Raw genomic sequence first — 13,882 nt, 5'->3', positions numbered from 1 at the left:
AGTATGAGAAACAAAAATGCAAACCATGGAAGTTATATGTGTTCCAAGTATTTAGCAGAGAACCAAAAAAGAAAACCTATGTACAGTTTCAAACTGAAGTGAAAAAAGAAACTCTAAAAGACTACTTTAAGACTGTGTATAAAGAAGTGATGGACATTACAAAAATGTTTGATAATAGAGGTTTATGGACTGGGGAGTGGGAATGTAGTGTTGTGTTAAAAATGGAAAAACAAAAAATATACATATTCCAAGTATGGCTAATGTAGAATGAAACAAAGATACAGTGAAATATTAAGAACAACAAAAAACTTGTTTTTTTCTGTGAGAAAAGTTATCATTTAATCAATAATTATGACAAAAGGAAATGTTTTATTTGTGGCAAAGTAGGTCATGATGCAAAAAAGCATAAACTGAAATGTGAAAAGGTGAGGCACTTATTAATGGGATAGAATGTAAAGAAAATAATGAGGAAGTCATTAAAGAAGTAGAGATTGAAGAAGAGATAGAACTAGAAGAAACAATAGAACATGTCAATGAAGAAAAACAGATAATAGAAAATGATTGAGATAAAAAAGAAATAGTAATGTAGGAATGTTAGAAATTAGTGAAGAAGAAGAGATGAATTAGAGAGTAGTAAAAGGAAAAATTACCATTGGAAAAAGGGTAAAAGATCGGAAAAGAAAAATATAGGTGTAGGTATGATAGAAAATAAAAAAGTTAAAGGATAACAAGAAGGGAATTAAAAGTAAAAATGAGAAAATGAATCATTGAAGACTTGAGACTGCTAACAATAAATGTGAACAGTATAAAGACTGTGATATAAAGGATACATATATTACAATGGTATGCAATATGGAAGTGATTAAATTAGGGGGCACAAGAATATTAACAGAAGAAGAAATGTTACAAGCAGAAATTTTATGGTGATGAGATTATTTGGAAAATAGGAAAAGAAACATGATCAGGAATAGAAATTTTGTGTAAGAATTCAATAAAAATTTTGGACATTATGTTGGTAATAATGGGTAGAGTAACCATAGCAGATTTGAGATGGAAAGGACATGTTTATAGAATTGTAGCAGTTTATGCTTATGTGACCATGAAAGAAAGAGAGGATATGTTTAACAAAATTTTACATTATGTAAGTGTAAACATGGATTTAATATTAGTGGGGGATTTCAGTTCTGATCTGAGAAAAGGAAAAAAGGGGGTGAGGATGTGCAAACAATGTTAGAAGTGATTAGGAGTGGAAAATTATGTATGTGTGACATACCAGAGACATAATCTGATAACTGAGATAAATTAGTTTATAATCTCTGAAAGTTTAAAGATAATGCAAGAAGGGACAAAATATACAGGATTTTCAGATCATCTGACCATATGGATAGAAATACAAGAAAAAACAGATATATAAGATTAAGTAAAGGAATTAAAAGAGTGAATGAAGAAGAGTTATATGAGAAAGGGGTAGATCTAATCAGGCATTTATGGAAACCATGTGGGATTTTTGAGTATTTTATAAAAATTTGATGTTATAGTGGACAAGTTTGAAAAACAAATATAAAAGATGTTATTTTGAATGGCAAGGCAGAAAAAAGGAAAGAGGAAAAGACTAAATATAAAGAAGAAAGTAATAAAGCATTTACAGATTTAATGAGAAATAAGTATATTTCAAAGAGAGAAAGAAATGCATAAGATGAAACACAAGAAAATAAAAAAGTAGCATATATGAGTAGGATAGTAAAAGAAAATAATAGGGCAATAAAAGAAATAAGAAAAAACAAATTGTTACAACCCAACATCAAATAATGAATATAATAAAAGAATATATAGAAAAGAGTATTAAAGAAACTAACATAAAAAAAGAAACAAAAGTGGAAAGTAAAAAAAAAAACAGCAGCAAAACAAGATAATAGAGAACTAGAAAAAGAAACAACAATGGAAGAACTGAAAATACTTTCAGGTTAGTGAATGTAGAACTGGCAACAGGACCAGATGATTTAGAATATCATATGTATAAAAATATGTCAGTGTCCAAAACAAGAATTTTTTGAAAGTGTTAAATGAATGGTTTGAAAAAAGTTTGGGCTAAAATAAATATGTAGTGGAATGATTAAATTCATATCAAAAAAGGAAGAAAGCAGACATACGAAATTGGAGGCCGATAGTACTTAATGCTGATTATAAATTTTTTATGAATATAATAAAAAATATAATATAAAATAAAATATAAGCATTAGAAGAAATTATATTTGGTAGAAAGGGAAAAGGAAGTCATGAAGAGAGTTGTTCTGTTAGTGATAGCAATGTGGTTCTCTCAGGTGCACAACAAGGACTGTTACCTGTGTAATGAATTTATTTTTTTCTGGGCAAGGAACTTCATTAAAAAAGTGCTTGTTCAATTTCACACTGATGAAACTGAGTTAAAATATATTAAAAATATTTTCATTTACATGTTCAGTTGCAGATGTAAAAAGTTAAAGATGAGAAGGGTATTTGGAATGGGGGAGTGGAAAGTGGATACTTTTTTGAAATAGGGAAAAAAGATATGATAAAGCATTTACCAAGTGTTATATATGTAAATGGTTATAGAAGAACATTTATGTATATGGGACAACCAAAAACATTTTTTGTGGGGATTTCAATATTATGATAAATGAGTGTACAAAATGAAGGGTATTTTTGTCTTGACTGTAAAAAGAATAAGCAACATAACATTGATCAGGATGATAAAGAAAATATTGTAATGTCTGAATCTAATGAGGAAGAGGGGGAAATGTGTTAATGAAAAAGAAGATAAAGTAATAAAAAGTGTTATATTTCAGGAGGATGAAGTTAACTGTACTGAGAATGTTGAAAATGAAGAAATTAAAAGTGATATGTCAGATGTTTCTGAAGGGAGTGTAAAGGATGTTAAGAAAAGAAATTTGATAGCTGCTAGGGTAAGAGTGAGGAAAGGAAGATTTAAAAATGTATCACCAAATATTAAAAATAAAGGTAAAGAGTAGTTTTAGATGTGTTTCAGTTAATGAAACTAGTGAAGAACTAGATTCTGAGGATAATGGAATACTTCTACATAAATTCAGAAAAGTATTCAATTGGGGAAAAAATAAGAAAATGAAAATTTGAAATACTTCCCTTAGACTTAAAAAGAAGGAAAAGTAGCAATTTTAAAGTGATTTTAATAAATGTAAATAGTATTTTTAATATTGTACGAAGGATGGAGATACTGGAATGATGTGTTAAATGTGATGTAGCTATTATTCTTATAGAGCATGTAAGCTTCCTGATAAGTGAAGAAAGGTGGCAGAGAGAAAAATGTGCAATGAAAATATAATATGGAATTTAAGAAGTGAATGCTGTTCTGGAGTGGCTGTATTGTGTATAACAACAATAAAAATATTAGATGTAAGGATGGGAAGGTTAACTGTTGTGAATGTGAGGTGAAGGGAATATCTTTAGAGAATTATAGCATTATATGCATATACAACTGCCAAGGGAGGAGAGAATCTGTTTTATCAAAAATTATGTGGTGGTTAACATGAAAATTATTATTGTAGGGGACTTTAATTGTGATTTAAGGGAAAAATGTTAAAAAATACAAGAACTGAAAAAATATGGCAAGTTAGCTGTGAGGAATAAAAATCCATGGACTTACAAAAGAGAGGCAATTAGATCTTAAATTGATTTGTTTGTACTATCAAAAGGTAAAAGTGTGGCAGATGGTGATACAGGAGAAGTTTTTCAGATCATTTAGCAGTATGGATGGAGGTAATGGAAAAATGGCATATATTAAAAGAGGATAAAGAATATATGAGAAAGTACAGGATGAATTTGGAGAGTGGGAAGCATTGCAGTTGTGGTGAGATCATATAACCATTAAGGACTTTTATAAAACCTAGTCCGAATGGTGGACTGAATTTGAAAAGAAGTATAAAAAGTGTTTTTCTTTTTTTTTTTTTTTTCTCCATGGCTGGATGATGTAAGAAAAGAAGAGAAAATGAAGTATGGAAAGATGTATAGAAATATATTGGAAAATTTAGAGATGAATACAAAAGAGTATTATATTATAAGAAAGGAAATATATAAAAAAATCAGGAAAAAATGAAGACATTACTGTTTAAGCAGACATATTTACAAGGGAGAAGGGAGGAGCTATTTGCATATTTGGGTAAAATAACAAAGAGGATATTACTATAATGAGGGAAGTAAAAAATGTAAAAGGAGAGGTATAAAGAACACAAGCATATTATGAGTATTGTACAGTTTGTAGAAAAAAATATATATATATGAGTAAAAAGAAAGTAAATAAGACAGAATGGAAAGTAAATGAATTAAGGAAGAATTTGAAAAAGAAATCAGTATTAGTGAACTGAATTAAGTGCTTAGGAAAGTAAATGTTGATTCATTATCAAGTCCAGTGTAGGGTATTAAATGTACAAGAAATGAAGACATTGGCAAAGAGAGTGTTTTGTAAACATTTTGAATGAATGATTGAAAGAAGGGTTTATTTATGAAAAGTTATGTAGTGAGATATTAAAATTTGTATGGAAGAAAGATAAAAAGAATGAAATAAAAACTTGGAGACCTATTGCATTAAATAATGCAGATTACAATTTTTTATGAGAATAATATGGGGGAAAATGGAAGGAATGCTTAAGCACATTATAGACGAAAATATACATGTTATGAAAGGGAAGGCGATGCCAGATAATATTATTGCTGGTTCAAGAAATTGTGGATGATATTAGAAATAAAAGGGAAGATGTGAAATTTATGGTAAGTGAAACTAGTAAGGCATTTGTTGCAGCAGGAAATGATGCTTTATAGGATTGTATAGAAAAATAAGGAATAGGTAATAGAATTATGAGAGTGTGTATCTCAGCATATTGAAATAATAGAGTGAGTTAGTGAATGGGAGGCTGAGTAAAGAAATATGCATGAATTGTGGTGCAAGACAAGGATGTTCCATGAGTGGGACATTGTTTGCATTAGTAATGAATGTGATAGTGAGTGAAGTAGTTTATAAAATGAAAAAAAAAAATTTCTTCACACAACTTTTTCCAGTTTAACCACTCTTTTGCATTCCAAAAAACATGCCATGTTTTCTCTTCCTTGATATGTGATGATTCCAGTAGTTTTGATGTATGCAGATGATGTAGTTAGGGCTGCTAAGAATAAAATATGAATGAACAAAATGTTGGTTTATCTGAATGGATGTTTAAAGGAAAATGGGAATGACATTGAATAAAGATAAAAGTAATGGTTTGGGTGATGTAAAACTGGTGGGGTGTATTTTTTAATGAATGAAGTGTCTTTGCTAATATAAATTTTGGGAAAAATTATGTAGTTATGATGGAATGAAAAGATTTGATAAAAGAAATGAAAGAAATATGTGTTATGAAGAAGTCTTATAGATTAGTATTCAAGAAAAATATTTATCTTGTGAATTCTGTTTTAATGGGAAAACAGTACATATATCAAATGTTTATATGAACCCAGAAAAATATGAAAAAGAAATTGTGCATTTAGTATTTTCTTTCTTAAGGGGTTCAATATTATATCCATTGAAAAGAAGCATGTTGTATATGAGCTCACATGAAGGAGGACTGGGTTATTAAATCCAGTTATTTATTCTATATAAAGTATTAAAGTGGGTAAAGGAAGAGAATGATAAATTAATAGTGAAAATGTTTAAATATAAATACTAAAACATGTGAGATGAACAAAAGAGAGAGAGAGAGATTAAATGAAATTAAAAATTATCAAGGATGAATACTTACATGGAGAATGAAAATTGATGATGTGGGGAAGGATAAAAGGATATGGTATTGTAATGTGATGAAACAATGTTATATAAAAATCCATGGGAAAACTTAGAAGTGATAAAAGCCATTAAAGTAAGGAAAATGGTGCACTAACATTGCAGAGTGTCAGGTTTTCCTATGGAGAATGGTATTAAATAAGTTACATGTGTAGGGGAATATACCATATAAAAAGAAAGTTGAAAGAGTGTGTCTATTTTGTGGGAACAAAGAGACAACACAGCATGTTTTTTGAAATGTAAAAAAGTGGTTAAACTGGAAAAAGTTGTGTGAAGAAAACATTTTGAGAATTATTAATGTTATAAACAATACAGATATGAATATATTTATGTATGGATACTGTAAACCTAAGAAGAAAAAATATGTGAGAAGGATAGATAAGAATTTATTTGATGTAATATGGGTTATTTTGAATGAAAGACGGGATGACATTTTTTTTAATGTAAAATGGATTTTGGCTGACATATTGCAAAAAATTAGGTTATAGTTGTAGAAAATGGAGTAGGGTCAGTGATAGAAGAAGAATAATGATGATGGTATATAGGAATGCATAGATATGTACCTGTAAATATTAAATAATGTTTTATTTATGTCATGTCAATTAAAGACCTCCTAATCTGTTCAGTAGGTGTCATGAATCTTTTACATCCACCTGAGTTACCACTAACCCAAGCAGATGGGACCTTAATTTAACATCTCATCCAAAGGACGGCACACTTAGGAGTGGTGCACTGCCCCCCATACTGCACTGCAGTGTCAGCAATCCATCTGCATGGTATGGGACTAGAACCCACAGCCCTTTATTACTAGATATGTTCTACAGTTAATCCCTAGGTCACTGTGAGCAAACACCAAGGTCATTGTCTACTTCAGTGGCTAAAGGAGACATGGTACATAAGGAACTCATAAACTGAGGGAATAACCATCAGTATAGACAAAGCAGAAATGGAACAGGTTCAAAACCTTCTGAACACAGTCAAAAGTCTGACTAATGCCCTAGACTGTAACTACAGTATCAACAGACACAAAGAGAAACCCACTACTATGAATGATGCAAACCCACAAAAAATATATATTTTTGGGAACTAGAAAAAAGCTTTGAAAACCAAAGTACCTACAGTGGGAGGAGGTATACCTTTGGACAGCCTTGAAGAAGCAGGTCCCCAAAGCACTATAAATTACCAAAATTATGATATAAAATAATGCAGACAATGAGTTACAACAGAAAAGGAAATCTGCTTGGATAGAGCAGGCCTTACTTTGGTTGAAATACTCTGCAAATATAAATTCAGGTAACAAAGTATAATTCAAGAACAAATCTTGCAGATTGATGAACAAATTCAAGCACTACATGGCAAACCCATAGACCATGATGGCATGAAGAAGAGTTACTAAACACAAGACTCTTATTAAGGTCAGAAAATTCAGGAAGCCTAAGAGGGGTGCCAGAGACTGCAAGACTACACATGATTGGAGCTAGCATCCCACCCCAGATAGATCCGATGAACCTCTGATAACTCTGCTGGACAAGTTAACCAAACATCTCAGTGAAGAGACCAAGAAAACAGTAGATGATGAAAGCTTTTCCAATGCTGTCCCACAAGAGGGTCCCTTTTCTGAGGAACAGGTTCTTCAGTTGTAACAGTATACCAGCCCCACCCCCACCTCAGAAAAGAAAACTTTTACTGGACATTTCCAGGGCCAAGTAGCATTACAAATGTTGACATCACCAAGACACCAGAAGAAGTAACAAAAAGAGTTAAGACAGACGTCATATTCCATAGAATCATCAGCTCCCAATGAAACAAAATAGACAAAGGAAGGTACAAGGGCACATTGCACTACCCAATGACAAGCAACTCAAAAACAAGCAAGTACCACATGATAAGGACAGAGACAAAAGAAAAATAGTGAAGTCCCTTAAGGATCTCTAAGCCCAACCTCCAAATGGACAAGATCAAGATATGGACCCATTTCCAAACACCACTAATAGAAGAAAAGAAAACATGTACTCAGTAAAGGACTGGCTTTTATACTCCACTGCCAGAGTAATCTGGTAGGGACCATTTTTGGCCTACAGCTCTTTTGCAGAAAGCTAAGTTTGAAACTATACTTTTCTGATAAAAAAGAATAGAACCAACAGTGACTGGGACAATACAAGCAGTGAACCCCTTACAGAGAGGACTCAGGATGGATTAAACCAAGTAGCTTGTACCCAACACTCCACCCCACAGTTTGGACTTTTAAGCAAAAGCATGAAGAATTAGGAAAACCTTATCGAAACCATGAAAAAAAGTCTTTATAACTTCAGAAACATAAAAGCTCTTAGATAACTCAGCAAGGACAGCAGGAGGAGGATCATAAAAGCAGATAAAGGAGATGGCATATTTATTACAGCTATAGAGACCTGCAATACCAACACTGAGAAAATGCACCACAAACCTATTATGAATATGTAGATATTGGACACTGTCAAGAAGGTCTATGAGTTATTAAGTACTAGACTAAAGGCCCTACATGAAGAGGAATATTCCAGGTTTTTTGAATTCCTCACAGTCAAGTTTAGAAAGTTGCCCTGATTTTTTTTGCATTCTACTTCCTCATAAACAACTGATGACCCACCATACCAACCAGCTGGTGCACTCTCTGAGTATGCCACAGAACAATTTTCCTTTTATCTCAAACACAAAACTAAAAATCTAATTAAGGCAACCCCTTCCTGCATACTTGAGACCTTTGACTTTTTAAAGAAAATAAGGCATATCTATAATTATGACGGCACCATTCTAGTTATGGTAGCTGTTGAATTATTCTGCATTGTTCTTTCCCTCATGTTCTGCATCAACTCTATTACGGAAGCATGCAGCAAACTACCACCTCTAGTGATGAAATTCTAGTCCTTAGCAAACTACACACTGACACACATACTGACACACACACACACACACACACACACACACACACACACATAATATCTCATTTTCTTACACTGCAGCACTTACATGCCTTCAGTCACCAGGTCCACAGAAATCAAGTACTAATACACACACACATGTTATCAAGCATTTTCTGTCAAATTGCTAATTGGACAACACTCCTCACTTTTCTCCTACTGCAAAAATGCTGACATCTTCCACTCATGATTACTGATCTCGCACCAAATAGTGAATCAGATGGTTTCCACTTCTCATTTCAAAGCCGTGCGAAGTATAAATTAGAAACTGAGCCAATTCATTCTTTAGAGCTGATGAAGCATGATTTCAGGGCAAATGCACTTATCTATCACATAATACCAAATGATTTTTTGTGAAAGATGATAAAGAAAGGATGAGTCTATTTTTTTTTGATGAAAGCTAAAACTGATCTTAGATTTGGGAGCTTTTGCATAAGGATTTCAGTTGATGTATTTGAATTGGCAGTTTCCTGTAACATACTTACTGTTAGTCCCTAGACTTAGGGTGTGAAAACTAATAGCAACTCTGTGGAGGATCTACTAAATAAACTTCTAGTATTTAGAGTTTGTTAAACACTTTAAAGATGCTATTTTATGTTGTATTTAATGTACATTTGTCTGTGGTGGAGGGAAGGCATGGCATCCTTTTTTGTGCTTAAGGTAAATCATGTTAAGCAACTGCCTTTGTTGTTACTGGGTAATACATTTGAAATAACTTTTTTTCTCATTTAAATATAGGAATATAATTTTTTCATCATTTATTGACTTGGTTAGTCCCTCTAGGCTAGTAGTCTCTTTTCAAAAGAGACTCGAGGTGGTTTATACTACTAGGAGAAATTTGGCCAAGGCATTAGGGAACTTTCCCTACTCACAGATGCGAGGGATGAGCAGTAGTCTATGTATGTAGCAATGATATTAGCCATGTGAGCTAGTATCATGGTGGATCTCAGTGACACTTAGGAGATTGGAAAAGGGGAGTTTGCTGATCAGAAAGCCTTTTTTTCAAAAGTAGTTGTTTGCTATAACTGGTAATGGTAAAAGAGATGGCGTTAAGGAAAGTAGTGCTGAGGATATAATGATTACAGTCCTCCAGTCGGGAGAGTTGTGGGATGGATGACTACAAGATTTGCTTAATGTATCAGATCAGGAGAAGTCCCAAGTGGCATCTTGGGGGGACATATTGAATAAAATGCAAGCAGTGGATTCTATGGTTGAACTGGAAATGCAGATTGTGACTGATGGGAATAAGAGAGAAGGTGTTAAAACATATACATCAGTATTGGCACATTGGAAACCTACTGAACAATGGAAATGAGTGAAATACCTGCAAAACTGCAAGCATATTGTCAGAATAAGGTAAAAAAAAGACACACCTATTGATAGATACAATTTTGGGGCAATGTGATTTCATGGTTGGGTATTGTTGTAAATGACTTCAGGGCATTTATATTTTTGGGTAAAGAATCATTTGGGCATGTTATCTTTGAAAAAGGGGACGGCATGATGAAATTAATGAGCAAAGTAAAAGAGAATAAACATATATATCCATGTTTCAGTTATGTGTTTTCCACACAAACAGAAACTATGAAGAAAAAGCTTCTAATACAATTCAAGTTGGATATTTCAAGAGAAGAGTTGGACATTTATTTAAGAAATAGATGTAAGAGTGTATTTGAAGTTAAGCAAGTGAAAGACGAGAGGGGATTATGGACTGCAGGGTGGAAATGTTGGGTTAAATTGAAAGTTTACAAGGGAAAACATTACATATTCCAAGTGTTATATATGTAAATGGAGTAAAAGGTTTTAGTAAATATTGGGGCAAACCACAGACTTTTTTTGGGGAGAGGGGACATTTAATTGACAGTGTACATGAAGTTGTGTACAATGTGGGGAAAGAGGGCATTTAGTTAAAATTGTACAATGGTATGTTACAAATGAAATAAGACCATATATGGATGGACTGTACTGAACTTCAGGAAAATGGGCAGGAAAAAGAAAGTGAGAGGAAAGAGGAAAATGAAACTACAGATGTGGAAAAATGATGGTGTATATTTTGACAAGGAGAATGAATATAGGGGAAATTTAAGAGAAGAAAACATTGATAAAGATCAGAATACATCTGCAGGCAGTGTACTTACAGATAACAGTGAGGTGAATGAAGACGGAAATGACAAACAATGGATAGTGGTGAAAAATAAAAAGAACTCTTTTGCTGATAGAGTTAGAGAAAGAAAATAAAGTACAAAAACAACATCTTGAAATATAAAAAAGGAAAGATAATGGATAATCTCAAAATAGTATCACTTAATGTTAGAAGTATAGTTGAAGATATTAAAAGAATGTTAGCATTACAATGGTGTGAGAAGAAAGATGCAGACCTAATATGTTTACAAGACATTTGATATACTTATAATAGAGGAAGAATTCATTTTCAGTTGTTATGGGAAAATATGGTTATTTGTAACATGGGAGAGGAAAGGTGTATGGAATTGGCTATTCTCCTTAAAACAACTTTCATAACAATATTTGATTATGTTATTGTGAAATCGGGTAGGTTTTCTGTTATAGATTTAAATACAATAAGAATATTTTTGAGTAGTACTCATGCATCTCCAATGGTGAAAGAAAGAGAGGCACTTTTTTTGAAATTGTTACATTCAAATAGTTTAGTGCATATGCACATTATTTTTGTAAGTTAATTTAATTGTAATATTAGGAAGAAAAAATATGTAGGCAGATATAAAAAATATAGTGATTCATACAGGTCAGATAAGAATAGAGAATACAAGACACTTTATTTATAAACAGGAAAATGTAAAAACAGAAATAGATTTTATTATGCACTCAGATATTCTTAGAGAGAAAAAGGCAGGGCAATATTCTGCATATTTTCAGAACATGTAGAAATGTGTGCCATGATTTATTTATTTATTTATGTATTTATTTATTTATTTTGGTTGAAATTTTCTGTAATGGGTAGTTTTGTCATTATTGGTTCATACATTTTGTTTCATTGCTTACTAGAAGACTATTCCAAACTACAAATTTAAAACACATTCTAACAAGTGGTGCTGTATTATACAAGGAATATAATTTGTATTAACCTGATTGTATTAATCAGGAAGGTGAATCAAAGAATGCATACATGTATGATTGCTCACAGGATGCAGGAGATCAAAATAGGGAAGAGACCAGTCACCAATGGAGTCCCCCAGGGTTCGGTGCTGAGGCTTTTTCTGTTTGGTATATACATCTCAAAAGTAGAAGGAAATACCAAAGGGCTTTGGCCAACTAAGTCTGAGATGACTGCAAGCTAGGGGCAGTTATTGAATCCCCAAGTGACTTAGCCATCATGCAGGAAGGTTTGTCCTAAACAATCACTGGTGCCAGAATCATGAACTGAAACTAAACTCCAAGAAATACGTTATCGTATCCTTTGGGAAGTCATCTACTCCAGGGAACTGCCAAATTGACAATGCCCCCCTGAGAACTGACCCAGTTGTTTGACATTTGGGAACTTGTGTGTACAGTGGCCTAACTTTTGACCAACATGTGCCCAGAGTCATATGAAAGTCTTTCTGTATTGCACAGCTTATAAACAAATTGATTTTGACTAGATCTAGAGATGTTATTGTCCCCCTTTACAAAGCCCTCAGTAGGTCAGTCATTTTGTATAATGGCCACTTTGGCATGTATCTGTCCAGACCCATCCAACAATTGGAATACTCATAGAGATACCTTACTAAAAAGATACAAGTCCTGAACAATAGGTCTTGTATGGACCACCTCAAAGATTTATCGCTATACTCCTGCAGAGTGCTTAGAGGTGACATGTCTGGCATACAAAGCATCCTCCGACCTAATACAGATGGACCTACTGAACATTAGCAAATCAAATGGCATCAGAAATATTCAGTCCCGGTATCTAAACTGAATGTTGTGGGAGATGGATATATATCACAGAGGCTACCACTTATCCAGAACAGACTATCCATTCAAGTAAAACAAAGCTCATCCCTGTCAATATTCCAATGCAACTGGGTTAGTCTGACTGGGCCCAGATATCCCTTTTTCAGTGGATACAAGAGGAGAAAAGCTTCAGGAAAGCAATTAAAAAATAAGAAAAACCTAACAATTCAAGTTGTAAGATACTTAGTACAAAAACAGAGATAAATATACAATAAGAATATATACAAGGCAACAGTACAGTATTTTGAGAATGCAGTAACAATATGTTTGAGAAATTTGGTTAGCATTAAGTTATTTATAAGGAATGTAGCAATGCCTAAAATAAAAAAAAAATTAGAGTAACATCATGGTATAGTACAACAAAGATGCATTTAATAGCTTAGGAACTAACTGCAGATAGAGTAATACAGTTAGGTAGATGCCAGGCAGATATGTTAATTGAGGGAAGAAGAAAAATTCATTAGGTAATTTCCTGACAAGTACATATCCATGCATGTTTTAATGAATTTTTAGTTGCTTTTTGAATTCACACTTTTGGTAGCGGAGTGAAGGGACAATGGAAGTTTGTTCCATGAGTATGCAATTGAATGACTGTAAAGTATTTTTCCAATATATTGTTTGGCTTGGTCACCTGCAGAAGGTTTTGTTGTGTGCTTCTGAGGTCACGATTGAGTGTGTAGGGTGTAATTATGGATGTAAGGGCAGGGTAGGCATTGGGACTATTTAGGATGCTGTGTACAATTTGTAGTTGTGATATTTGAAGTATGTAGGGGAGCTCAGGCCATCTTAAGCTTTTCAGGGATCTACAAGGATGGGATTTGTAGCTATTACTGGCTGCAAATCTTGCTATCTTGTTATAGGTGGTTTCTAGTTTGGTTAAGGGATTATTTTGGAGGTTAGTAAGTATGGGAACAGCATACAGCAGGGATGGTAGAATAAATGTTTTAGTCAGTATAGGTCTAGATTTGTTAGGTATATATTTGTTCTTGCAGTATAGAAGACCTAGTTTTTGATCTGACTTTTTGGTACAGTTTAAGATACATAGGTCAAATATTAATTGGTTGTCTATAGTAACACAATTTGGTGTTTGAGTCAGTGGTGATAACTGTATTATCTAAGGACTGAGTTTTTTGGA

The sequence above is a fragment of the Protopterus annectens genome, chromosome 15.part0 (genome assembly GCF_019279795.1).
Source record: "Protopterus annectens isolate FY-2018-M chromosome 15.part0, PAN1.0, whole genome shotgun sequence".
Classification (NCBI taxonomy): Eukaryota; Metazoa; Chordata; order Ceratodontiformes; family Protopteridae; genus Protopterus; species Protopterus annectens.
The sequence above is the reverse complement of the archived record's forward strand: the minus strand, read 5'-3'. Positions refer to the sequence as shown.